Here is a 26234-nt window from a genome sequence, read left to right on the forward strand (position 1 = left end):
AGCCCCTATATTTTTCATGACTGCACATTATTGTTTTCTCACTCACATTTTATCTATTCTGAACGTCAATATTTATAGAAACAGTTTTTTCATGATCTCCCTTGGCAATCTATTCCACTATCAAGTTGTTATTACTATGAAACATTTGAATGTGTGTCCCAAACACCAAACCTTTTTGAGACTATCTCTCACCAATACGTTGTAATGATTGCTGTGAAGGCTTAGTAGCACAGACACAGCTGGGACTTGAGAGATACAGCACTAGCTAGTTACAGGTTAAGAAATAATTACAAGATTGTATAGCCTTTAGGTCAGAATTTTAACTACTTTTAAATGTGCTTTAGGAATTCCCATGGCTTGGGCTATATGTATGCACATTCCACCAGCTGTTAATACCAGTGGTGCAAGTAAGCAGGTACAGTCAGGTCTGCCATACCATTAAGATATTTACTGCCAATACGCTGTACCGGAAAGACACATTTTCAGAACCGCCCAACACCCTCACGTTCTGCTCCTTTCGCTGCTGTGGTTCCCAGGGGAGCCCTGCGGTTCAATTCAGCGGATATCGATTTCTAGTGGTTCAGCGGATACTGATTTCTAGTTGCTACAAGAAATTGGTATCCGCTGAACTGAACCTCAGGGCCCTTCTGGGAACTGCAGTGGTGAAAGGAACAGAATGTGGCCCCCATGCCAGCAGCTCCTCTAGTGCAGCAGTACCATCCCCAGCCCTGCCTCCAGCCCTGTCCTTCATCAGGGCCATACAGACCCCAGACAGGAGAAGCAGCTGCAGTTCCCGGGAAAGCCTTGCAGTTCAGAAATCAGTATCCGGCATAGTGGGAGGACAGACCCCTCCTTCCCCCTGCCCCCAGGTAACATGGGATAGGGAGTGGGCTGGGAGAGTACAGGGCCCCTGGGCCGGGGGCAGGGCAGGGAGGAGTCATGGGGGGGGGTCACATGGAAAGGTCATGTGCCCCGCCTTTAGATAGTGCCCCCCATTGTGTCCCTTCCATGAGTCGCCGATGCGTACTGGTAAGAATTAAAAGCTACTTTCACCACTGGTACCTGGTAGGGGAGATACCATGATCACGAAGGTGGTTTTCCCAGGGTGAGGCTCATCCATTGCACTTGAATAATTGCTTCTATCTAAGGATCTCAAAGTGGTTTAGAAACATTCATGAAATTAGGCCTTACAGCATGCCCGCGAGATACGCTATTATCTCCATTTTGCAGAGGGGAAGCAGAGCCATAGAGAGGTTACATGATTTACTGATGATCATACAATAAATGGATCTCCCGAGTTGCAGTCCATGGCTGTGGGTAAACTGAGGGTTGCACATTAGTGGAATGATTTCCCAAGGCACAATGAGCAAGTACCCACCTAACTCCCATTGAAAATCATTGGGAGAGGGGCGCCTAACTCCCATTAATTCAATATGTCCCTTAGATCTGTCGGTGTAATGGTCACTGTTCACCCACGTGAGTAAAGAATAAAATGAATTGGGAAGCTGAATATTAACAAAGCAGGGAAAAAAGGACTTTATGAATTAGACTTCTCTGCACTGATTGCATTAAATACTTGGCTAATAATGAATTGAATTTAGATTAAGGGTTTTGGGGTCCTTAAATTCAGAGGCTAAGCAGAAAACTTGTCGAGATTGAAAGTGTTTTGTGTGGCAGACAGTGGATTGTCCATTGATTAATCTTATGCAGAAAACTTAATATAGAACAGTGGGAAGAAATCATGAATGTCATCTTCAATGGCAAATCAGAATAAAGTTAGAAGAAATAGAGCTTTCAGTAGCCAAATCCTGTAGCCTTTTCTCAGGCCAAATGCCCATTGAAGTGGGTGGGAATTTCAACTGAGTAAAAACGGAGGTGTCCCATGCTGCCCTCCCAGCACAAACAATAGAATAAGGAAGTCAGATTCTGTGACATCTTTCTCCTTTTCCCCTCACCCCAAGAGGGTTCTTCAGGGTTACAGTTGCTTCCCATCACAGATGAAAATACGATAAACAGGCATTCCTTGTGGTATTTGTGCAATTCCAGTTTGCCCATCCCTGATCAGATGAGAAAGAAAATGGAGTGCATGATCATAATGCTGCGCGTACTGGTAACAGGATATCACAAAGGGCTATTTACTGTCCATAAGGCTTGTGACTTGCTGTAGGGTGTTCCGGAGCAAACGAGTAGCTTTTATTTATAGAGTTCTGTGACTGCTTGAGCCTACTCCAGTTGAAAGTCAATGGCCAAACTCTCACTAACGTCAGCGATGTAGGATTGAGCCTGCTGTGTACGTAGCACTGTGGGAATGGGTGAGCTGTGTCATATGGTTACCTCCGAGCACAGAGAATCAGTAGAGTGCAAAGAAAGAGTGGTGCATTGTCATTAGAGCCCAGATCCTGGATTCTTTTGAAAAAGCCTAAGTAAACACAGGGTCGGTGCAAGGATGTTTCGCACCCTAGGCAAAACTTCCACCTTGCGCCCTCCCCCCGTGCCCCTACCCTGAGCCCCCCCCCCACAGCAGGTCTCCCCCTCTGCCCTGAGGTGCCCCCCCCCGCAGCAGCTCACCCCTGCTCCACGCACGAGCACCCCGAGCACGCCGTCGCTGCTTCACTTCTCCCGCCTCCCAGGCTTGCGGCACCTAAGCTGATTGGCGCCGCAAGCCTGGAAGGTGGGAGAAGTAAAGCAGCTCACCCCTGCCCCGCCTCCTCCCCAAGCACGCTGTGGCTGCTTCACTTCTCCCGCCTTCCAGGCTTGCGGCGCCAATCAGCTTAGGCGCCGCAAGCCTGGGAGGTGGGAGAAGTGAAGCGGCCATGGCGTGCTCGGGGAGGAGGTGGGGCAGGGGTGAGCTGGGGTGGGGAGGTCCCCTGCGTGCTGCCCCCCCCCTTGCTGCAGGCGGCCCTCCCCATGCCCCCCTGCCCCAGCTCCCTCCGCCTAAATGCCAGCGGCGACCAGGGCAGCCGAAGGTCTGTCCGGCACGGTCGCTGCCGAAGAAAATGGCGCCCCCCAAATCCTAGCGCCCTAGGCGACCGCTGAGGTCGCCTAAATGGTTGCACCGGCCCTGAGTAAACAGCCTTTGCATGAGGGATTATCACAGGGTTCAAGGGAACATTGTTTCCCCTGATCCCAGACCATGAAATCACCAGCAGTTCTACTATGAAGCTGTTACTGCAGCCCTTAGTCTGTATTGGTTTCCGCTCAGGAGCTTCACCTACACTTGATGTTTTTGCCTAGTAGATCCATGTACCTAGCTGTGGACCAGTTGGCTGTGGCCTCAAGTTCCCCCTGCCCCACTCCTTGGTGACCTTCCCCTTGGCCCACCCCATACCTCCACTGCAGCAGAGAGGAATACTCTGGCCCACAGCGAGGCCGAAGATGCAGAATCTCTCTGACTGGACTCACCATCCCCTGCTCCCTGCACAGCAGAATGGTGGCATGATTCTGTTGCTTTTCAAGCCTTGGGTAGCTTCACAAGGGGCTGTCATGATAAGTTACTAGTAGGGCTGGATAGGCTGTCTGAGGGAGAAGAGAAGATACTTGATGGGCATTAACTGGGAAATTAGCCCAAGTGTATGGAGATGAAAAAAAGACATGCTAGCAAACAGGGGACTGCAAACAGGAGAGTTTGAGGGGGGAGAAGGAGATCCCCCTGCTGAACGAACGAGGTGCAAGTACTAACCTTGGGGTAGTGAGTTGGTTTGGCTGTTTCTGTGTTTCTTTCTCTTTCCGTTATTTCAGTTACTGGGTCAGTTGGGATTGTGTGTCTGGGCACTGTTTGAGTCTTTGTTCCCTGGATCATCCTTGACCATCTTTGATCAGCCTCAATCAGCCTTGTAGTCACCCTCCCTCTGTGTGATTAAGGAGGGGGTAGGGCTGGACTGGGAGAGAAGGTCTTAAAGGCAGAGGCTAAATGACCAAGGGGAGCTAGTGAACAGGGGACCGCAAACCGGGGAGTTTGTAGGAGGGAGCTGTAATATAATCACTCTGGTTAGGAAAGGCCACATTGCCAGTGCCAACGCTGCTCTTGGCTCCTCCACCTGTGCTTTTATCCAGACAGACCACCTAAGACTAGAGACCTCTACCCAGATCCTGTTATGGTTTTGTAGAGACTGTGGCCTGCATTTCCCACTCTCAGAAAGCTAGGCTGGGGGGTCCATCCAATGCAAAAGGTGCCTGCTGGTGGAATCTCTCAGGAGCAGCTGGGAGAGGAGGAGGAGGTGGCTAGGCTGAGGAGCATCCGTGCCCAAGAGGAATTCCACGAGAGTATTCACATGGAGACATTCAAGGCTGAGGAGGTTATCCAGCTACAGAGGACTGCTGTCACACCACTAGGGGAGGAGGATATGGCTCTGTCACAGGGAGGACACTGGCAGCTGGTTACTTCTGACAGCAGGAAGTGCTCCACCCTTGCTCCCAACCCACCCACCCACCCAGCATAGTGATGGAAAACCGTTATGCTGCCCTGGAAATGAGCAACGAGGAATCACCCTCTTCTCATCATCATGGAGGAGAAGCCATGTACCCCAAAGGCTGGGAGGATCCCAGCTACCACTCCCAGGAGGAAACGTAGGGTAGTGGTGGTTGGTGACTCTTTTCTGAGGGGGAAAAGATGGAGGCACCCATCTGCTGCCCTGACATGGCATCCTGGGAGGTATGCTGCCTGACAGGGACCCATATTTGAGACCCTACGAAAGGATTGTCGAGGATCATCTGGCCCTCTGATTACTACCCCATGCTGTTCATCTATGTGGGCACTAACGATACTGCGAGGTTTGACCCTCAGAAGGTCAGAAGTGACAACAGGGCTCTGGGAGTAAGGGTGAAGAAGTTGGGAGTGCAGGTGGTGTTCTCTTTGATCCTTCAGGTCAAGGGGAGGGGCCCAGGCAGAGACAGATTCATTCTGGAGTTGAATGCCTGGCTGCAAAGATGATGTCGCCAGGAGAGCTTCGGCTTCCTTGACCACGGGATGCTGTTCCAGGAAGAAGGACTGCTTAGCAAAGATGAGGTCCACCTATCCAGGAAGGGAAAGAGCAATTTGGATATAGACTGGCTAACCTAGTGAGGAGGGCTTTAAACTAGGTTCAAACGGGGCAGGTAAGCAAAGCCCACAGGTAAGTCAAGAACATGGAGACCTGGGAGAAGGTTTGGAATTTGGGGGGAGCATGGGCTGTTATAGCAGGGATAAAGGAGAAACAAGACAGAACTGTGGGGGAGGAATCAAATTAATATCTTAGATCATAGAATCATAGAATCTCAGGGTTGGAAGGGACCTCAGGAGGTCATCTAGTCCAACCCCCTGCTCAATGTCTGTATACTAGTGCAAGCAGTATGGGGAATAAGCAGGAAGAACTCAAAATGCTAGTAAATAAAGACAATTATGACATAGTTGCCATCACAAGGACCTGGTGGGATAATACACATGGCTGGAATATTGGTATAGAAGGGTACAGCTTGCTCAGGAAGGACAGGCAGGGAAAAAAGGGAGGAGGTGTTGCCCTTACACTTAGACTGAGGTTGATATGGAAGTAGGAAACAGACTTGTTGAAAGTCTCTGAGTAAGGATAAAAGGGGTAAAAATAAGGGTGATGTTATGGTAGGGATCTAGTACAGATCACCTAACCAGGAAGAAGAGGTGGATGAGGTTTTTGTTTTTTTTTAAACAGCTAACGAAATCATCCAAAGCACAGAACTTGGTGGTGATGGGGGACTTCAACTATCCAGACATCTACTGGGAAAATAACACAGCAGGGCACAGATTATCCAATAAGTTCTTGGACTGTATTGGAGACTATTTTTTATTTCAGAAGGTGGAGAAAGCTACTGGGGAGAGACTGTTCTAGATTTGATTTTGACAAATAGGGAGGAACTGTTTAATTTGAAAGTGGAAGGCAGCTTGGGTGAAAGTGATCATGAAATGATAGAGTTCATGATTCTAAGGAATGGTAGGAGGGAGAACAGCACAATAAAGGCGATGGATTTCAAGAAGACAGACATTAGCAATCTCAGGGAGTTGGTAGGTAAGATCCCATGGGAAGCAAGTCTAAGGGGAAAAAATAGAAGACAGCTGGCAATTTTTCAGAGGCATTATTAAGGGCACACGAGCAAACTATCCCACTGTGTAGGAAAGATAGGAAGTATGGCAAGAGACCACCCTGGTTTGAACAGAAGATCTTCAATTATCTAAAAAGCAAAAAAGGGTCCTACAAAAAGTGGAAACTAGGTCAAATTAGAAAGGATGAATATAAACAAATAACCACAAGTATATAGGGAGAAAATAAGAAAAGCCAAGGCACAAAACAAGATTAAACTAGCTAGAGACATAAAGGGTAACGAAAACATTTGACAAACACATTAGAAGCAAGAGGAAGACCAAAGCCTGTTACTCAATGTAGGGGCGGGAAACAATAACAGAAGATGTGGAAATGGCAGATGTGCTTAATGACTTATTTGTTTCTGTTTTCACCAAGGAGGTTGGTGGCGATTGGATGTCTAACATAGTGAATGCCAGTGAAAATGAGGGAGGATCAGAAGAGGCTAAAATAGGGAAAGAACAAGTTAAAAATTACTTGGACAAATTAGATGTCTTCAAGTCACCAGGGCCTGATGAAATGCATCCTAAAATACTCAAGGAGCTGACTGAGGAGATATCTGAGCCATTAGCAGTTATCTTTGAAAAGTCATGGAAGACGGGAGAGATTCCAGAAGACTGGAAAGGGGGAAATATAGTGCCAGTCTATAAAAAGGGGAATAAGGACAACCCAGAGAATTACAGACCAATCAGCTTAACTTCTGTGCCCGGAAAGATAATGGAGCAAATAATTAAGCAATCAATATGCAAACATCTAGAAAGTAAATAAAATAAGTAACTGTCAGCATGGATTTGTCAAAAACAAATCGTGTCAAACCAACCTGATAGCTTCCTTTGACAGGGTAACAAGCCTTGTGGATGGGGGGAAGCGGTAGACATGGTATATCTTGACTGTAATAGTTTTTTATACTGTCTCGCATGACCTTCTCATAAACAAACTGGGGAAATGCAACCTAGATGGAGATACTATAAGGTGGGTATATAATGGGTTGGAAAATCGTTCCCAGAGAGTGGTTATCAGTGGTTCACAGTCATGCTGGAAAGGCATAACGAGTGGGATCCGACAGGGATCAGTGCTGGGTCTGGTTCTGTTCAATATCTTCAGTGATTTAGCTAATGGCATAGAGAGTACACTTATAAAGTTTGTGGACAATACCAAGCTGGGAGGGGAAGCAAGTGCTTTGGAGGATAAGATTAAAATTCAAAATGATCTGGACAAACTGAAGAAATGGTCTGAAGTAATAGAATGAAATTCAATAAGGACAAATGCAAAGTACTCCATTTAGGAAGGAACAATCTGTTGCACCCATACAAAATGGGTAATGACTCCCTAGGAAGGAGTACTGCAGAAAATGGTCTAGGGGTCATAGTGGAACACAAGCTAAATATGAATCAACAGTATAACGTTGTTGCAAAAAAAGCGAACATCATTCTGGGATGTACTAGCCGGAGTGTTGTAAGCAAGACAAAAGAAGTAATTCTTCCGCCCTACTCTGCGCTTATTAGGCCTCAACTGGAATATTGTGCCCAGTTCTGGGCACCACATTTCAGGAAGGATGTGGACAAATAGTAGAGAGTCCAGAGAAGAATGACAAAAATGATTAAAGGTCTGGAAAACATGACCTATGAGAGAATATTGGAAAAAATAGGGTTTGCTTAGTCTGGAAAAGAGAAGACTGAGAGGGGACATGATAACAGTTTTCAAGTATGTAAAAGGTTACAAACAAGAGGAAGAAAAATTGTTTTTCTTAACCTCTGAGGATAGGACAAGGAGCAATGGGCTTAAATTGCAGCAAGGGAGGTTTAGGTTGGACTTTAGGAAAAACTTCCTAACTGTCAGGGTGGTAAAGTGGAATAAATTGCCTAGGGAGGTTGTGGAATCTCCATCACTGGAGATTTTTAAGAGCAGGTTAGACAAACACTTGTCAGGAATGGTCTAGATAATACTTAGTCCTGCCATGAGTGCAGGGGACTGGACTAGATGACCTCTCAAGGTCCCTTCCAGTTCTATGATTCTATGCAAATTCTGCAGAAGCTGCTCATGCTGGACATGGTGGGCAAAATCTTCCCTTGCCTTCTGGCCCAGACATCCCCAGGGAAGTCAATGAAGATGTGAGCTGTGAAAATCAGGATTCCCAGTTTCTCCACTGCCTGGTATCACTGCAAAAACAACTAGGTTACCCAGCAGCATTCATTTTTGCTTGCTGATATTTGAAAAAATCATTGTTATGTGCGTAACAGACGCACTCTGAGAACTGACTGTATTTAATGCTATTGTACAGCAGAATCAGGTTACCATTTCTGATCATTTTCAGTGCTTGGAAGAAGGGTGGAGGAGCCAAGGGAAAAAGTAATAATAGATTAGCTAAAGGGACTACAGTACACGGATTTTTTTATTTCCACTGCAGAAGCATTGTCTGAAAGCTATGTCAGCTTTTTCCTGTAATTGAATGCATGCTGTAAAAGACAAAACTGCCCCAACAATAAAACTCTTCCATCTCCATATTCAGCAGCCAGCAGATTTGTCTGAATAAAAAACCCCTTCAACTTAAGCACTAATCAGCATAAAAAATATCTAGTGCCCCTATTGAAGAGTATATTTAAAAAACCCAGCTGTTCTAGGGAGGATTTGAGATTTTCTTTGTTTTATTATTTATATTGTTTAGTGCCTAGGACCCAAGTCATGACCAGAAGCCCCTTGTGGTAGGTACTGCATGAACACAGAACAAAAAGACAGTCCTTGCCCCAAATAACTGACAATCTAAGTATAATTTCTATGGTAACACACTCCGATGTGATGCTTTGATTTTGGATACAAATACACTGTTATTTGATTTTATTAATAATTTTGTGCATATATGGAGTCGTGCATCTTATCTCAAAGTACAACCTTGCTGGGAGCCAGGTAAATATTACATACATTTTGAAGCATAGAAAGGTTCTGTGACTTTCCCAAGGTTACACAACATCTCAGTGACTCCACAGCAGCACACAAAAATTGTGACACTTCCCTCCTTCCCCCTCCCTCCCCCAGTGCCTTGCTCTGATCACTGGTCCACACTCCGCTGCTTGTAATTGGTCAAGAGAAAAAAGCATGAATTTGAGAACCAAATTTCTGCTGTTGAGGAAACTTACCTGATTTTTGTAGGTTTTGCATAGTCACCCTGAAAAAATAAAATGAAAAACCTTTCCAGGTGAAAAGGGTGGTCGGGAAGGGTGGGCAGGGCTTTTTTCCAAGGTTTCTTGATATGTCCTACTAAAAATACAATCACCATACGTGGGTGTTTCTTCCATCTCCCTTGTTCTACCTATTGTGCTGTTCCAGCAATCTTTGTAAGCATGCCATCCAGGGACAAGTCTATTGTGCTGGCTGACTAACTATCTTATCTAATCTTCTTTTATGACCAGTACCATTGTGGTACCTAAGCACCATTCCATTGCCTCCTGCAAGCTTCAACTCAAATACACTTGATTTAAGCCAGTTTCCCTGGTATTTAAAAATGAATAGAAATATTAACTCTGGTTAATATTAGCCCTACTGCACCCTTGGGAACTATGGGAGCTGCCAGAAATTCTGGGACCCAATGGCACAGATGGGGCTGGAAACTGGGTGTCTGCATGCTCCTCTTCTTGTTTGATTGCAGCCAAATTTAGTATTCCAATTCCATGCATTCAAAACTCATGTGTCAGCCCACCCTCCCCGCGCCCTCAAAATCATGTAGTTGCCTTAAAAATCATGATATTTTTAACAAACCATACATGACGGATTCTTTTTATTTGCCATTTAGTTTCTGAGCCTGTAGGGTGTACTTGGGTTGTGTTTTCAAGCTTTTCTCTGGAACCATGAGGGCTAGAAACCTACTTTTTCTTCTAAATGAAAGCAGAGTCTCCACTCATCACATGAATCCAAGATCTTGGGCTTTAAGAAAAACTTTCAGGTGTCATTAAACGAACAGTAAAATTGGGAGAGTTGTCGGTACTGGGTATAGGGTAAGCAGTGTCCTTATCACGCTCGCTTTTCCTAAGTGTTCCTCATTTCACAGGCAATTATGTTTTGAGGCTGATTTTCGTGACCTATCCTGCCATCCCACCACTGACATACAGTTTGATATACCATGCATTAGAGGGTAGTGGTACACACACCAACTAGCTGTTTTAATTAGATAAGAAATATTGTCGATGTTGGCCTGGTAAACGTAGAGATCTACAGGCCCTACGTACAATGTTCTGTCAGACAGATGTCTTATTAAAAATGTGTTTGGAAACAGCTGCTAATGAAGGAATTGGGGGTGGAGGGAAGTTACTGACACTGTTAGATCTCTTTTACATGTATTTAAAAGTGTGACCACAGTGAGTGAGTGATTTGGAAGGAAACTGGGGAAGCTTTTAAAACAAAACCTACAACTGATTTGCTTTTGAATTAAATATAAAACAATTTAAAACAAAAGAAATGGAGCCGGGGGAGAAAAGAAGTCATTGGCACCATTCATCCTATTTTGTTTTCTAGAGGAGTACAGTTTCTGTAAAATACAGAAGCCTCTTTTCTTGGTAAAGCAAGAAAAATAAATACAGAGTGAAGGTTTTTACTTAGAATTCTTCATTTAAACACTGATTTGTGTTTCTCTATTTTCTTGGTAGCGTGGGATAATTTAAAAAATATTACATCAGCATCACCCTTTGTGTATCTGATCCTAAGTGCTTAATTTACATAATGTTGTACTAACTAATTGGAGAAGTATGGTCCAAAATATCTAATGTATCCTTATTCCAGAAAATGGCAATACCACACTAAACTCTATTCATATTAACATTCGAATAATGTGGAGTTTTAAGAGAGCAAATTTAGCAATTCATCTATTAGAAAGTTGTTTAACCTTTCATGGATGATGTGCATATTAAGTAGCCTTGCTTTAGTATGTGCGGTAGTGAAAACCACTGTTGTCTGGAAAATTCAATAGGAGGAGATAGAGGAAATCACGCCAAGCTAATGGCATTCAATATGTTCCACAGATAAGAGTAGAACTCTCATATATTTGGTCCCTCCCATTCGACTGTATCTTTACAGAAGTTTGGTATAGTTCCCCAAGGGGAACCATATTGTAAGAAACATTATCAATGGAACTATGGTTATGACTAGATACTATTAACCTTGTATTATGGGAACATAAAGAGGTGCCAATTGAGATCAAGGCTCCATTGTGTTAGGTTCCCATACACCTAGTGAGAGACTCTCCCTGCCCTCAACAGCTTGTAGTTTTAACATCTCCATTTATACTGATTGTTCGATAGCTAGAAAGCACACTATGAGCTCAGCACTTTCTTCACCAGAACTCTATTATCAAGGATCAGGATCACAGTTCCTTTGTTACAATAAATGAGTTTGTTGAATAGTGGATACAAAAAAGGGTGGCAGTGAAGCTATAAGCACACACAGGCTGGGAAATTCAAATATATTATTATTTGTGTCACAGTTCAGGTCAGCTGTTCCTGTATGCCCAACTACGGTCTACGTAGGGCAGCCCTTTAGGCTTCCAGCTTCCCCACCATTGCATTTCTTGGGTGCAGACACATGTCTCTCTCCCTTCTGACTGGGGTATTTCCAGGCTGAACAGTCCCCTAGGCTACTCTATGGTTTTCCTCAGCAAAAGTCAGGCTGCCTAAACAGGTCTGCTTGCTTTCTTTTCAGAAACTAACACGGTAATGGCCCACAGTTCTAAGTTACCGCACAGATCTTTGTAAGCAAGCACATTTGATTCTTAAGGGAAAAGCATTACAGAGAAAACATATTAAAAACAACAAAAGAATATCTCTCTCTCTCTCTCTCTCTCTCTCTCTCTCTGTATGTAACAAGCTTATTAGAGACCACCCCACCTCCAACATGAGCTCTGGCAGGTGATTAGTCTTTCAAACCCCACAAAGGAGACTCTTCAATGGTCACAAGTTCTTATGGCCTCAGCTCAGAACTAGCACACGCACGAAAAGTTTAGCTGATCCTTTATACAGTATGAGAGGTCTTTGACCTAGAGTTTCCAGGCATAGGCGGCAGGTTTGTATAATTTTTGGTGGGGCCCAAAATGGTGGTGCCCCCCCGCTCCCGCCCTGTAAGCCGATATGAAATGAAGCTATAACGCGTCAGTGCCACAAGATTACAAGGGTCAATTAAAAGTGGAAAGTCAGAAGCAGCACTTGCCTACTTCAATATACAGTATTAAATTTTGTTGCACTTGTTGTGATGAAGTGGGAATGTTAATATTTTCTCTGAATACTGTGTGGGTGCCTCAGTTTCCCCTGCAAGATGCCAACTGAAGGTGTTGGGGACAAAGAGATCAGGTGGCCTCCTTGTCCGGAAGAGACACAGAGGCCAGAGGAGGGAGTGTCAGTTTGGAGCTGGCTGGGGAAATGGGGAGAGACCCAGAACTTGGTTCTGGGCTCCCCACCCCCTAAGATAGACCTGACAGAGGGGTTCTGTTTTCTGTACCAACAAGCTCTGTTTAAACTGTGTTCCCGTCATCTCATAGACTCATAGACTTTAAGGTCAGAAGGGACCATTATGATCATCTAGTCTGACCTCCTGCACAATACAGCCCACAGAATCTCACCCACCCACTCCTGTAACAAACCTCTAACCTATGTCTTAGTTATTGAAGTCCTCAAATCGTGGTTTAAAGACCTCAAGGTGCAGAGAATCCTCCAGCAAGTGACCAGTGCCCCACGCTGCAGAGGAAGGCAACAAACCTCCAGGACCTCTGCCAATCTGCCCTGGAAGAAAATTCCTTCCCGACCCCAAATATGGTGATCAGTTAAACCCTGAGCATGTGGGCAAGACTCACCAGCCAGCACCCAAGAAAGAATTCTCTGTAGTAACTCAGATCTCATCCCAGACCATTGGGCATATTTACCTGCAAACCTTCTGTTTTACTGTCTGGCTGAGAGTCACATCTGACTGCGGAGTTGGGGTGCAGGGACCTCTGGTTGCCCCAGGACCCGCCTGGGCAGACTGTGGAAAGTGCATGATGTGGAAGGGCATGCTGAATGCTCTGAGGTCAGACCCAGGAAGGTGTAAGCTTCTTGCCCTGGAGACAGTATGCTCCGAGAGAGGAGGCTCCCCCAGAGTCCTGACTGGCTTTGTATGGAGTTGTTCCAAAGCATCACAGCATCCCCTTCCACACCATGCACTTCCCAGAAGTCCACACAGGCACTGACACTCCCTCCTCTGGCCTTTGTCTCTTTTCCAGGCATTAGGAGGCCACCCGATCTCTCTGTTGTCCAACACCTTCAGTTGGCACCTTGCAGGGGAAACTGATTTGGGAGAAATGAAGTAAAAGCTGCCCAAACGGAGCTTGAATTTTGAGGTGTTCAAATCTGGAAGGCAGGTGCTGGGGGTGGGAGAGGGCTGTGGACTCCATGGGGGAGCATGGCAGCAACTGTCTGGAGCTGCATGGAGCCAGACACGCTGGTCTGAGTGGCACAGTAAGCAGTTTGGGGGTTGGAGAAGGGGTAGGGGGTTCCGGGGGGCAGTCAAGGGACAAGGAGCAGGGGGGGTTGGATGGGGCAGAGGTTCGGAGGGGCAGTCAGGGGACAGGCAGCAATTGGATAGGCATGGGAGTCCAGGAGGTTTATCAGGGGACAGGTAGGAGGGTCCTGGGGGGAAGTTGGGTGGAGTCTCAGGAGGGGGCTGTTGGGGACAAGGAGAAGGGAGGCTTAAATAGGGGCTGGGGTCCCAAGGGGCAGTTAGGGGCAGGGGTCTCGGGAGGGGGTAATCGGGGGACAAGGACCAGTGGTGCTTAGATAGGGGGTGGGGGTCCTGAGGGGCAATTGGGGCAGGGGTCTGGGGAGGGGGCAATCAGCGTCCAGGGGCTGGGATTCAAAGGGCTCTGGGCTGCTGGCAGCCGCGGGGAGCCCTGAGTCCTTTAAATCCCAGCCGTGGCCGGGAGTCAGAGGGCTCTGCGCTGCCCGCAGGCTTTGCCCCTCAGGACCCCCACCCCCTATCTAAGCACCACTGGTCCTTGTCCCCCGATTACCCCCTCCCGAGACAACTGCCCCTTGGAACCCCAGCCCCTATCTAAGCCTCCCTTCTCCTTGTCCCCAACTGCCCCCTCCTGAGACCCCACCCAACTTCCCCCCAGGACCCCACCCCCTACCTGTCCCCTGATAAGCCCCCTGGACTCCCATGCCTATCCAATTGCTGCCTGTCCCCTGACTGCCCCTCTGAACCTCTGCCCCATCCAACCCCCCCTGCTCCTTGTCCCTTGACTGCCCCCCGGAACCTCCTACCCCTTCTCCAACCCCCAAACCGCTTACTATGCCACTCAGACCAGCATGTCTGGCTCCGTGCAGCTCCAGACAGTTGCTGCCATGCTCCCCCATGTAGCCCACAGCCCTCTTCCACCCCCAGCACCTGCCTTCCAGATTTGAACACCTCAAAATTCAGGAGTGCTCAAGCTCCGTTTGGGCAGCTTTTACTTCATTTCTCCCAAATCAAATATACTGATCCACTGTAACTTGCTGTAGAAAAAGTAGGATAAAATTGAGCAAGAAATGCTCATTAGCACTGGAATTGCTACTTTCAACAGCCATTGCCTTTTTGTTTGTTTGAAAGGAAGACAGTGAGATTGCATTGGCAAATTCCCCATAGAAAGAAAGAGTGGAACAAAAGAATAATAAAGGCTCCTCAACTTTTCCTCATTTATGGAGGACAGTCTTATAATATGGATCCAGATATCCTCCAATCACACAAGCTGAAAATTGTTCCACTTTACTGCACCTCTGTAACCATATGGGAACCAATCCTGTCTGTGTTTTGTGCACATCCAAAATTCTGGCTGAACGACCCACCCTGGGAGCGAGTTACCAGTGACCCAGGACTGGGGCGGAAGGAGGTGTGGGCGGGGGGGCACTGGTGTGAGGAGCCCAGGGCTAGGGCAGCAGCAGGGTGGAGGGAGGGCACTGGTGGGGAGGAAAGGGGGAAGCCCAGCGCTGGGGCGGCAGGGGGTGTGTGTGGGTGGGGGGAGAGCCCAGGACTGGGGCAGCAGGAGGGTACGGGGGGAGCCCAGGGCTGGGAAGGGGGACAGCAAAAAACCTAGAGCTGGCCCTGCCCACAACCCCCAGCTGTGTCCTTGTGTGTGTCTGTCTCCATCATCCCTGGCTGTGTCTGTCTGTCCCACAACCCCCTGGCTGTGTCCGTGTGTGTGTCTGTCCCACAGCCCCCCCAAGCTGTGTGTGTGTGTGCGTCTGGCTGCCCCCAGAGCTCACCGGCTGTGTCTGTCTGACAGTGACAGAGCCTCGCTCTGCCCAGGGCTGAGAACCGCTGCCTGTGGCTCCCTCCCCCTCCCTGCTGTGGAGGCGCGGCCAGGCAGCTCCGGCACCGCCCCCGGCAGCTCCCATTGGCTGGGGTTCCCGGCCAATGGGCTGTGAGCCCAGTCAGCCCCGGAGCCTCTCCGGGGCTGGGGAGAGCTGCCGCTGAGGTCAGAGCGCCCACCTTGCTGGCGCGGGGACCCCCGGAGCACAGGGCCTGGGGGCCAAACATTGGTGGAGCTGGGCCCACCCTCGGGATTATTGGTGGGGCCTGGGCTCCACGGGCCCATAGAACTCGCCACCTATGTTTCCAGGAGCAGGTAATCAGCAGACAATGGATTTTTCTCCGCAGGGCATAACTTCAAAAGGCCTCCCAAGTACCTCCTAGGAAACCCAGTTCATATATATTGTCCCTAACAATTCTTTGAAACTCCTAACATTTCCCTAAGGTTTACAGTAGTCACATCACCTAGAAAAGTTACATAAACAATTGCATTTTTAATACAATGGATCCCAACGGTATTAAACTTACTGAATTACAGTTTATCCAGGATATTGCAGGAAAATGCTGTCTGTCACAATCTGTACTACAGTAATGCCTAGAATCCCCAGCTAGGTCAAAGCTCCATCACACGAGACTTACCATGCCTGCTCTAAAGAGCTTATCATATTGGTTTAAGACTAGGTGGGTTAAACAAACAACCTCGGGAATGGAGAAGGACAAGGACAGTACTGCTAGCACATTCTTTTAGTGGAACAAGTTGCATGCATAATGTGAAGGCATCGCATATTGGGTACGGGGGTGTTAATGGAGAAGCAGTAGTTTCAACTCATCAACTGCCTAGCAGTTAGCAGCAGTAAGTGTTTTCTAAGCATCACAGTAGAAGAGAGTCTTAAGGAAGGTTTTGAATGAGGATAAGGCAGATAAGGGATTTCCACACGTGAAAACTGTCATGAAGAAATCAAGAAGGTACTTGTTGGATAAGCCAACAACCAGCAGATTGGGTTTGGAATCATTGGGCTGGAACAAAGTTGTGGCTCCCATAGTAACTCTTCCAGCTAACATAGACAGGCCCAAATTTTCAAACAGATGTGCTTAAATGCGCACACATTTTTATACGCACCTGATTTTCACACACAGCTGCCCTCCCCATAGCACACAGGTTTGTGCATGCATACGTAGACATGGCCTACATCTCACCACCCATACACCAGAACAGTTTTTACACTGGGAACATGTGCATCAGTGGTAACTAACTGTGTACAAAAATGCACATGCACACACAGAGGAACACGCCTGCCTGAAAGCTCGGACCACTCTGTGTAGATGTTCTTCACGACTGTGTATGACGTCAATCTCTCTGCCTTGATCAAGGCCCCATGTATTCTGCATCACACTGACCTTTTGCTCTTGTGATCTGCCCTCCGCTGCATTTCCCCTTTGTCATACTTATGTGGTACAAGTCCCACAATGCCATTTCCTTCATGTGATATGTAAATTTCAGAACCCTACAATGCTTTAATTAAATAATGTAATTAAAAATGTGACTTGATGATCATAGATCACAAACCACAAAAAGGAAAGTGCACAAACTTTATTTAATATTGATATAAATTAGTGCAAACTGTCACAGGTGCTGGAACTGGGAGTGCTGGGGGTGCTGCAGCACCCCCTGGCTTGAAGTGGTTTCCATCATATACAGGGGTTACAGTTTGGTTCAGTGGCTCTCAGCACCCCCACTATAAACATTGTTCCAGCACTCCTGCTAACTGTGCTGTGGCTAATTAAAGACAAGGAATAGGAAAAACACCTGTTACATTAGCTAACAATACCATTCTTGTGCTCAGTCTGTTTTGGGAACATAAAGAGACTTCTAGGCTACATCATTCTTTTGGAGCTGCTGGGACCCAGCATAACCAAGAATGGAATCTGGTCCATGTTGTTTACTGTGAGCAGTTAAATACATTGTTGTAATGTCAGTGTCCAGCTAAGTTTAACATTCCTAGCTATGGACTCAACACAGGCAAGCATCATTATTCAGGACTGTATTGTCTAAGTTACACTGAAGTCATTGGGACTTCAACATGTGATTAAGTGCTTTGCTAAACCAAAACTTAATTGCTCTAAGATATAAGTACTTGGATTCAGCAAAGCACATAGATTAGCATGTGCTTAAACATTCAGCAAAGCACATGCTTAAATCCCACTGAAAAGTAAGCACACGCTTAAGCACTTCACTGAACTGGTACCATATATCTCAGTCTTCATGATAACCACCAAAAGGATAATGGAATAAATCATTTTGAAAAATAAATCAAATTAGCTCATTCGTTTTGTACCATTCTCTTGATCATGGAAAAAAGAGATAAAAATGTTATCAGAAAATATTGTCCAAGCTAGAAAATGTCTTTCTTCAGGAGAAGCCTCTGACATTGCATGTACAGATCTGAGACCCTGATAAATATTTTAAGATTAGAAGAAGGATATTTATCATGCAGACTGTCATCTGTTTTGTTGGCATTCTCCTGTATGACCTAACCTGAGAGGAGAGAAGAATATTGATTGCCAGCAGAGCTGGAAATCTCCTGGTTGAAATGTAGCATGTGATGGTCACTATATACCTGTATGCAAAGCTATAATCTAAGTGAACAGCTCAGACATATAAAACTCTATTTGAACAGTTATAGTGAATTTCAGAGTCAAAAGTAAGTGCTGTGAGGTCTGGGTATTGTTTACTTGTCTTTTAGACACTACTGTTCTCCCTTTAATGCTTTATAATGTTCTTTATGATATTAGAGAGTCAGGATTTTATTGCAATCCATATAAAGTGAATTCTTTATTGAAACCACTGGTGACAGACAGACTCGGATTGTCTAGCTCGCAGGCTAACAACATACAGCCTGTGATTACTAATGTCACCCTAAGTCTTTGCTTGGACTAAGTAAACATAACAGGGACTGATGTCTACCTTATAATGTACCATGAATGGCATTACAGGATCAAGTTAATTATGGTGTAGGGAAGATATGTACGTTTTGTTAAAAGTGTGGTAGTCTGGTTGAAATATGTCCATTCAGTGAACTAGGGAAGAATGGCTGTTAAGGTAACCTCATATTTTTTTTGTTACGTTGTAGTGGTAGGTGTTCAGCAGCAGTCTCAGATTCAGAGAATCCAACAGGGCCGCAACATGAATGCCCCTGGTATGGCCCCCGCAATAGGGCTACAGAGTGGGCTCTACCGTGTGCCTAATCCTGGGAAAACCTATGATTGTGGTGGAAGGACATGAGAAGAAGCAGCTAAACTCAGAATTGCATTATCTGCTATCAGAAAAAAATTGACAGTGTCTTGGACACTGTGCAGTAATATGCTGATGTCACATTTATATGAGGACATTCTCATGAAAGAAGCAGAGCCTTTGATCACAGCTGAACCTTGTTTCAGTGGACAGGGCTTCCCAATTCAGCAGGTCTATAAAAGCATCCAACTGTCCAGCCAGTGGCACAGAGTCAGCAAACAGAGATGAAAACAGAAAGGTTTGAGTGGGAGTTTGGAGAGGATGTGTGTAGTGTTTTCTGTTTTTTCTTCTTCTTTCTTGATGGGAGCTTAGGCAGGAAGGCTCTGACAGCTGCAAAGGCAGCAATGATAGTGAGCCAAAGAATAGAAGAGAAAAGGAAGATCACTGGATGAGGAAGCTGTGGGCTGTACATTATTCTGGAGGTCACCTGAAAGGTGCTTTGTTTGTATGAAGCATTGCCTGATAGATGTGATGGAAGAGAAGATCTGAGGTTTGGAGATGCAGCTAGAAGCTATGGCTGAGTTTTGAAGTGGATTTGAGCGGATGATGGAGGGAAGAAGAGAGGAAACTGAAGGGAAACCTCAAGACTTGCAGATCCGTGCTGGACAAGTGAACTAGGAAGGTAGACTGGATGAAGAAAGTGGCCAGTGAAAGCATGTGAGTATGAGAACAAGGCAGAGGAAGGAGAAATAGAGCTGAAGAACTGGTTTGCTGAGTTGGAAAATGAAGGGGACAGGCAGCCAGTAACAGAAGATGGGTGAGCAAGGAAGAAGAGAAGAGGAACTAGTCCTGCAAGAGGAGATGAGTCAATTGAGGTAGCCAGAGTTTGGAGCCCCAGGAGGATAGCGGATGGATTGCAGAAGATTGCAAGTGACAACATAAGACAAGAACACTTGAAACCAGAAATAACAGACGGGGGAAAGCCAGAGAATCACACCCACACCAGGAAGAGGCAGGTCTATGCCTACTAAGATTCCCTGCCAAGAAGAAGGTTCTTAAGAAGGCCTGTCACCATAGTTGGTCTGCAGAACAGACGGTTGTGCTGTCTACCAGGAACTAAGATATGGGAAGTGGACCTGAGGCTGAAGAGGATCCTAATGGGAGTAGAAAACTATCCACTGATTGACCTTCACATGGGAACAAATGATACTGCTAGTTTCTCTCTGGGACATATCAATGAAGACTAAACCAGGCTAGGAAAGATGCTTAAAGAAATGGATGTTCAGCTGATCTTCAGTAAAATTAGAAGAACAGGTTGTAGAGGACAGCCCTGGTTCGAGTGATTATGAGTTAATTCAGATTAAACTAAATGGAATTATAAACAAAAATAAGTCTCCAGCTAGGGTCTTTGATTTTAAAAGGGAAAACTTAAAAAAAATTAAAGGAATTAGCTAGGGAAGTGTATTGAACTGAAGAACTCAAAGATCTGAATGTGGAGGAGACCTGGAATGACTTTAGGTCAAAGTTACAAAAACTGCATCTCAAGCAAGGTGAAAAGATTTGTAGGGAAGGATGGCTGAACAAACTGGATGAAGAAGCATCTCAAACAAGTAATATAAGAGAAAGAAGAAAGCCTACAAAGAATGGAAGATGGGATGGATCAGCAAGGAAAGTTGTCTCTTAGCGGTCAGAAAGTATAGGGATAAAAGTGAGAACTGTCAAAAGCCAAGTAGAGTTGGATCTTGCAAAGGAAATTAAAACCAGTAGCTAAAGGTTCTTTAGCCATATGAATAAAAAGAAAACAAGGAAAGAAGAAGTGGGACTGCTAAACACTAAAGATGGGATGGAGATTAAAGATAATCTAGTTATGACCAAACATCTAAACCAGTGGTTCCCAAACTTGTTCTGCTGCTTGTGCAGGGAAAGCCTCTGGCGGGCCGGGCCGATTTGTTTACCTGCCACATCCGCAGGTTCGGCCAATCGCAGCTTCCAGTAGCCGCAGATTGCTGCTCCAGGCCAATGGGAGCTGCTGGAGTTTAGAAGTGCTCATGGCTTGTAACCACTGAAAAAATTTCCACAGGGGTATGGTGGATTCGCCATCCCTGGGAGTCTCTAAATCGGGGTTGGATGTTTTCCTAAAAGAAAAGGTCAGCTCTTGGTCAGCCAGACATTATGGGCATGATGCAGGAACCACTTGGTGAAATTCTATGGCCTGGGTTATGCGGAAGGTGAAAGGAGATGTTCATAATGGTCCCTCTGGCCTTAAAATCTATGTATTTCTTACCTTGCCTTGCCTGCTTTTAGGAGGCTTGCACTCAACGGATGTTGCGAGAGATGGTCCGAGTGCCCTCCCCACTCGCTTGCACATGGTGTGCAAGGGAGTGAAGGCTGATTGGATCCTCCCCTGTTGCCCTTATACCCCTTAAAGTGCTATCTAGACTGCAATAAAACACCCACAGCTGGCAGGTCAGCTGATTTGTGCTGAGAGGCTGAACAACTGCAGTACAGATGTTCACATGTCAGCTAGAGCCTGGCCTCTGGGGCCCCATGAGATATATATGGTAGTTTTCTAGCCCTGCAACCTGAGCCCTGTGATCCGGAGTCAGCTGATACAGGTCATCCATGGGTGTTTTATTGTTATTGATACCCAAAGAATATTAAATATCTACCCCGCGGTCCTACTTCTAACACTTTTGTGACTGGAGACTGTAGTATTGATAACATTTCATTGTGTGGTTACTGTATTTCTCCTGCCATCCAGCAGAGAGAGGAACTGAATTTTGATGTATTCCCATTACTCTCAGCAGAGACATCATGTGTTTTCCTATGCGCTCAATAAATCAGCAGACACTGAGGCAAAATCTTTCTTAAATAAATTCAAATACATTAATAATAGTATCTACAACATCTCATTTAAAGTTTCCTGTGTGTTTGGTAAAAGTTTTTTCTACTTATCTATTGGGTTTTTTTTTTAAAAAAAGAAGAAAACCTAAAGAGGGGGGAAAAGGAAACTATAGGCCAACCTCTGTCAGGCAATCCACAAAGATGTAGAGAAAGTGAGGTGGTGAAGTACTTCTGCTGTCATAAGGCGATTGAAAAAAATAAAGCTACCCAAAATTCTGTGTGTTCTGTTATTTATGATACACCACAGTGAGATTGTGTTACACATTCCTACTATCCTGAATCACAGCAACTGCACATGTTATCATTTTAATCTATTTAAAGAGCACCCAACTGCACTCTAGGTTAGACCTGCAACTGTTGTGGATGGCAAGTGTTAGCTAATTAAGCATTCCAAGTGAATTAACACATGGAGGGACTCCTCGGCTTGCCTGGAACTGCTGCAGACTTCCTTTGCTAACGCCTTTTACTTGTGACTCACAGGTAAAGCCCTGGCTAGCTCTCTGTTTCCCAATAACACATGTGCTGTTGCTTGCAAAAATTCAAAGTTTAAAATGTGCTACTAACCCCCCCCCTGTAAAATGCATACAGTGTAGGAGAACAAGAATTACATTATTCCTTTATTCTGGCTCTTGGAGGAAGGGTTTGGAAGAGTCCTACATTTTCTCATTAACAAAAGAGAAAAGAAAGCAGAAAAGAACCTAACGTTGCAGTTATTGTGCACCCACAATTATCATTGATGCAACATTTGTATAAGACCTGAAGTGTTTATTTTGTTCAGACTCTACCCTACCATGAGTTGATGTTATGAGAGTGAATCAGCAGGATTGGATTATAGAACTGGAAATTATTTGTATTAGCACAAGTGTGTGTGTGTGTGTGTGTGTGTGTGTGTGTGTGTGTGTAATTTTCAATAAACCAGCTCTTTAGGGGAAATTTTTCTCTTTATCAAAATCTATTTTTGTTAGGAAACAAATGTAACACCGGCAGACCCCTCTGGAGCTAAATGAATGAGCCTTACCGCGTGAGCTAAAAGCCACATGGCGCTTAGCAAAGGCTGTAGCAGACTCATTAATCTCTGAATGGTCTTGGTACCACTAGAGGGGACAGAACACCACACCCAGGAGGTGTGTTGGTTACACAAAGAAAATAGTTTCCATTGCAACTCTCTCTATTTACTTGTGAGGGGTGCCCAATGCATTAATATATTACTGAGGCTTTCAATCAAAATATTATCAGAATCTAATTGAGCATTGAGCATACAGCCATTACCATACAAAGCAATGATAAGTGGATTCTAGATCTTCTTGGGCTGTTCCAGTACATGAAGCTTAAAACATTTTAAGCCTTATGCACCAAGTTTTTGTATGCAAAGTTTTGGGTTAGGTATGGCTTGGGGTTAGAGATGGGCAAAGACACAATTAGTGGATGTTCGAAGGGAGGATTTTGGTTCAAGCCCATGTCTACTGTGGGTATTCAGAAACTCTGCTCTGAACTCACAAATGGTATCTGCATAGGTTGCTATTCAATCTAATTATCTAGCTTCCTTATGTAAGTATGAATCTGAGCTTTGAGTGTCCAAAATCTTGAACACATGATATTGAGTGTTTGACAATTTGAATGTGTAAATTTGAGCAAGCAAATTCTGATACCTTGAAAATTTCCTAAAATCTCACTTTTGTTAGCTATAGCCATCGTTTGACATTTCCACAAGAATTTATCTTGAGGAAAATTTCTGAGAGTACTACGTTCCCAATTAGTACTACTTCAGGTGTCACTGAGGTGGAATTCTAGATCACCTGTCAGTAGTCTGGCATTATCCATGAGTTGCTGGTTAGACTAGTAAGGTATTTTGGTCTCAGCTGACTTCCATTGTTCTCTAGTCCCGTTCCAGAAATTAAAGATGAGGTGTCAATGTAACAGAAATGTTTCTGTTGCAAATAAGACTAATTTGTCCAGTTTTAATCTCAGTTGATCTCTTCCTTTAAAACAATTTCTGCTTGATAGTTTGGGTCCAGCTGTACTGCACTCAACAGTAGTTATATGTGTTCTGAGTGCATACAAAGTTTATGTAAAGTGTAACTTTGCACCTCTCAATCCTTGGTAATGGCTGGGCCCCTGGCATAAATTAGAACATTTGGAGAAGTGTTGTAACTCGTGGCAGCAGCTCATGGCCAGATTTTCAAATGACCATCAGTAGGAGGATGGTCTGGAGCCATATTGGCCAGTGATGGCAGTGAGATTATCCAGTTGCAAAGTGGCACAAAGCAGACTCTTATTTTAGAGACGGTGATAAGAGACCTAGACCTAGATCTCACGTGCAGACTTGAAGACTCCCAACTCCTGCCTCCAGCTGTCATGGAACCTTGAGACCCTGGCCACTGAGTATTCTTGTACTGAAGATTCCTGCTTTACTCTCCGCTAGTCCCTACCCCTACATCTCAGCAGAGGGCAGGTTATTAAATTAATCTCATCTTTATCATTTGTTTCTTTCACTGTTGTTCAAATGTTCTGCTTTATTTGCATTATAGCAGGTGGTTTAACTAACTAGTTGGGCATTCCCCAGTCTTTATGGCTAAATCTATATCATCCCTGTGCCTTCCCAGTCTGGGCATAGGGGACACAGTTGGAAGATGAGGTGGTGCAACCAAAGCATTGTCCTTCTGAGCCATTGCAGCTGTGGGTCCCGAGATTGCTGTGGGCCTCAGATGTTCAGGACAAACTCCATCTGTTCAGGGGAAGTAAGTAATGATCTGCCAGAGCGTGTTATCCATCCCTCAATTTGCTCAATCCACAGAGGGTACAACTCTGTTACAGCTCCAGGTAGAGAAGCTGGACTCATTAGCTTAAGCTCTATCAGATCATGCTTCTACCTTGGTTCACCCCTGGTGTATCAGCCAAGATGGCAGTCATCATATTACATGTCCCCATCTTTGCATAGTCCAGAGGATATGAGTCTGTTACTGCTCCCAGTAGACTTCACTGAGACCAACCAGACAGGTTTCTCCATCACAAAACCCACCAGCTGGCATGCCAATGCTACTTCTTGCAAGTCATCTCATGGACTCATTGGTACCCTGGAGGTGGGTTATAGAACTGTGCCCCTTGTTTTCAGGATCAGTAGAGAGGACATAGATTAAACTCTTAAGCTATAGGGACTGACTATCCTCTATCCCCTAGTGCTGCATTATCTAGGTCGGGGTAAAAGGCACATTGCCAGGACAGTGTGAGGGATGTCACTCTGCTGCTGCCCATGCTAAAGCTATCCTGTGACTAGAGCGAGATCACCATTGCTGTCAATCCAGGATGGTTCATAAGTACAAAATTGAAACAGAATTTTAAATGAAGGTGGAGAAGAAATTCCCCAAAGGGTTGTGTGAGGCTAATTCAGAAAAGAAACAATTCCTCTGATTCTTTCTCAGTGCCTTTTGCTATGGTACACAGCTCAGCAAGCTTGTGAGTGCTTGTCAGTATGTGGGAGTGCAGTGGAAAACTTGATCCTTTGTCCTAGTGGAGTAGTTGCTGGAAAGCAATATCTTTATAACAGGATCAAAACGCTGAACAGTTTGCTTTAAAAACAAACCTTATGTAATCGGTGTTTTACAGATGTTTTTTTCTAATTGTTTTCTTCCAGAGAAGGTAAAGGCTGGGCAGATGCAACGAACTGTACACCCTCAGAATATCATTAATGATTATCTGGATACACCCTCAGAATATCATTAATGATTATCTGGATACACTTTGTATTAAGGTTCCATTTATAAAGGGCTATTAAGTTATTAATAGGTATTATAATCGTTATGGACAGGAGTAGTATGTGTTATAGATAAGCATATAAGTAGGTGTTATAGATGGTTACAAACAATGGTTGTAAGAAATCTATTGGATTTTGTAACAATCTATAACAACTGACTAACCATTGATTAAAACATATGTTAATTATTTATTTACTCTTTTAAAATATAAAATACGACCAATAATCTTTTGGTTTTAAAAGAAAAATTCCATGCAGATCATCCCAGGGCCCATGTAACCCACAGCAAGCTAGAGCTAAATTCTGCAGCAAGGCGTCTATATTCCCCAGAACTTGAGTAAAATCATCATCATTAAGCTTTAACATTAACAGTCCATTAAGATGCATGGAGCAGTTTCCACCTCCCAGTTACTGTTTTGGGCTGTCTGCAGACTCAGGCAGACATCACTCCGTCACTTTAAGTTGGTTTGCCTTTTCAAGATTACCTCCTCAACCCTTAGGGTAGAAACATATCTACTGTTAAGTAATTAAAGCTGAGATTCTAGAATACAATTCTGCAGCCAGGGGTGAATTTGATGAAAAACTCTGTGGCTGCAGAATCATGGAATACATAAGGCGCTATGCATCTGCCTGGCTAACTTGTAAATGTGTGTTTCACTGTGGCTGTTGGGTCCCACAACCCTCCTGTTCCTGTGCTGCAGTTCTCTCTCTCTCTCTCTCTTTCTCTCTCTCTTCAGCCTCTGATGCAGGCATTGTAAACCCACAGCCTTCCATTTTCACAGTCATGACTGAGTTTTAAAAAATCCACCCTTCTTCGGATACCAATCCACCTGGCAATGTTCTTGAGATAACTAGCTCTCTTTCTTCCTCTTCCTGGCTTGCCTGCGATCTTGCCTGGCAGTCTGACTGCTGGACCTGAGTTACTCTGCGATTGGCAAGCTATGTGTAACCAGAAATAAGG

General features: G+C 45.0%; 1 protein-coding gene and 1 pseudogene across 1 annotated transcript in view; both read left to right on the top strand.

The window, feature by feature from the left end:
• Positions 1–26234, top strand: part of GRM5 (glutamate metabotropic receptor 5) — a 488230-nt gene that overhangs the window by 184050 nt on the left and 277946 nt on the right. The gene's annotated exons all lie outside the window — the stretch shown is intronic.
• LOC123362310 lies at positions 1055–1189 on the top strand (annotated as a pseudogene).

Source organism: Mauremys mutica, chromosome 1, assembly GCF_020497125.1.
Source record: "Mauremys mutica isolate MM-2020 ecotype Southern chromosome 1, ASM2049712v1, whole genome shotgun sequence".
Taxonomy (NCBI): domain Eukaryota; kingdom Metazoa; phylum Chordata; order Testudines; family Geoemydidae; genus Mauremys; species Mauremys mutica.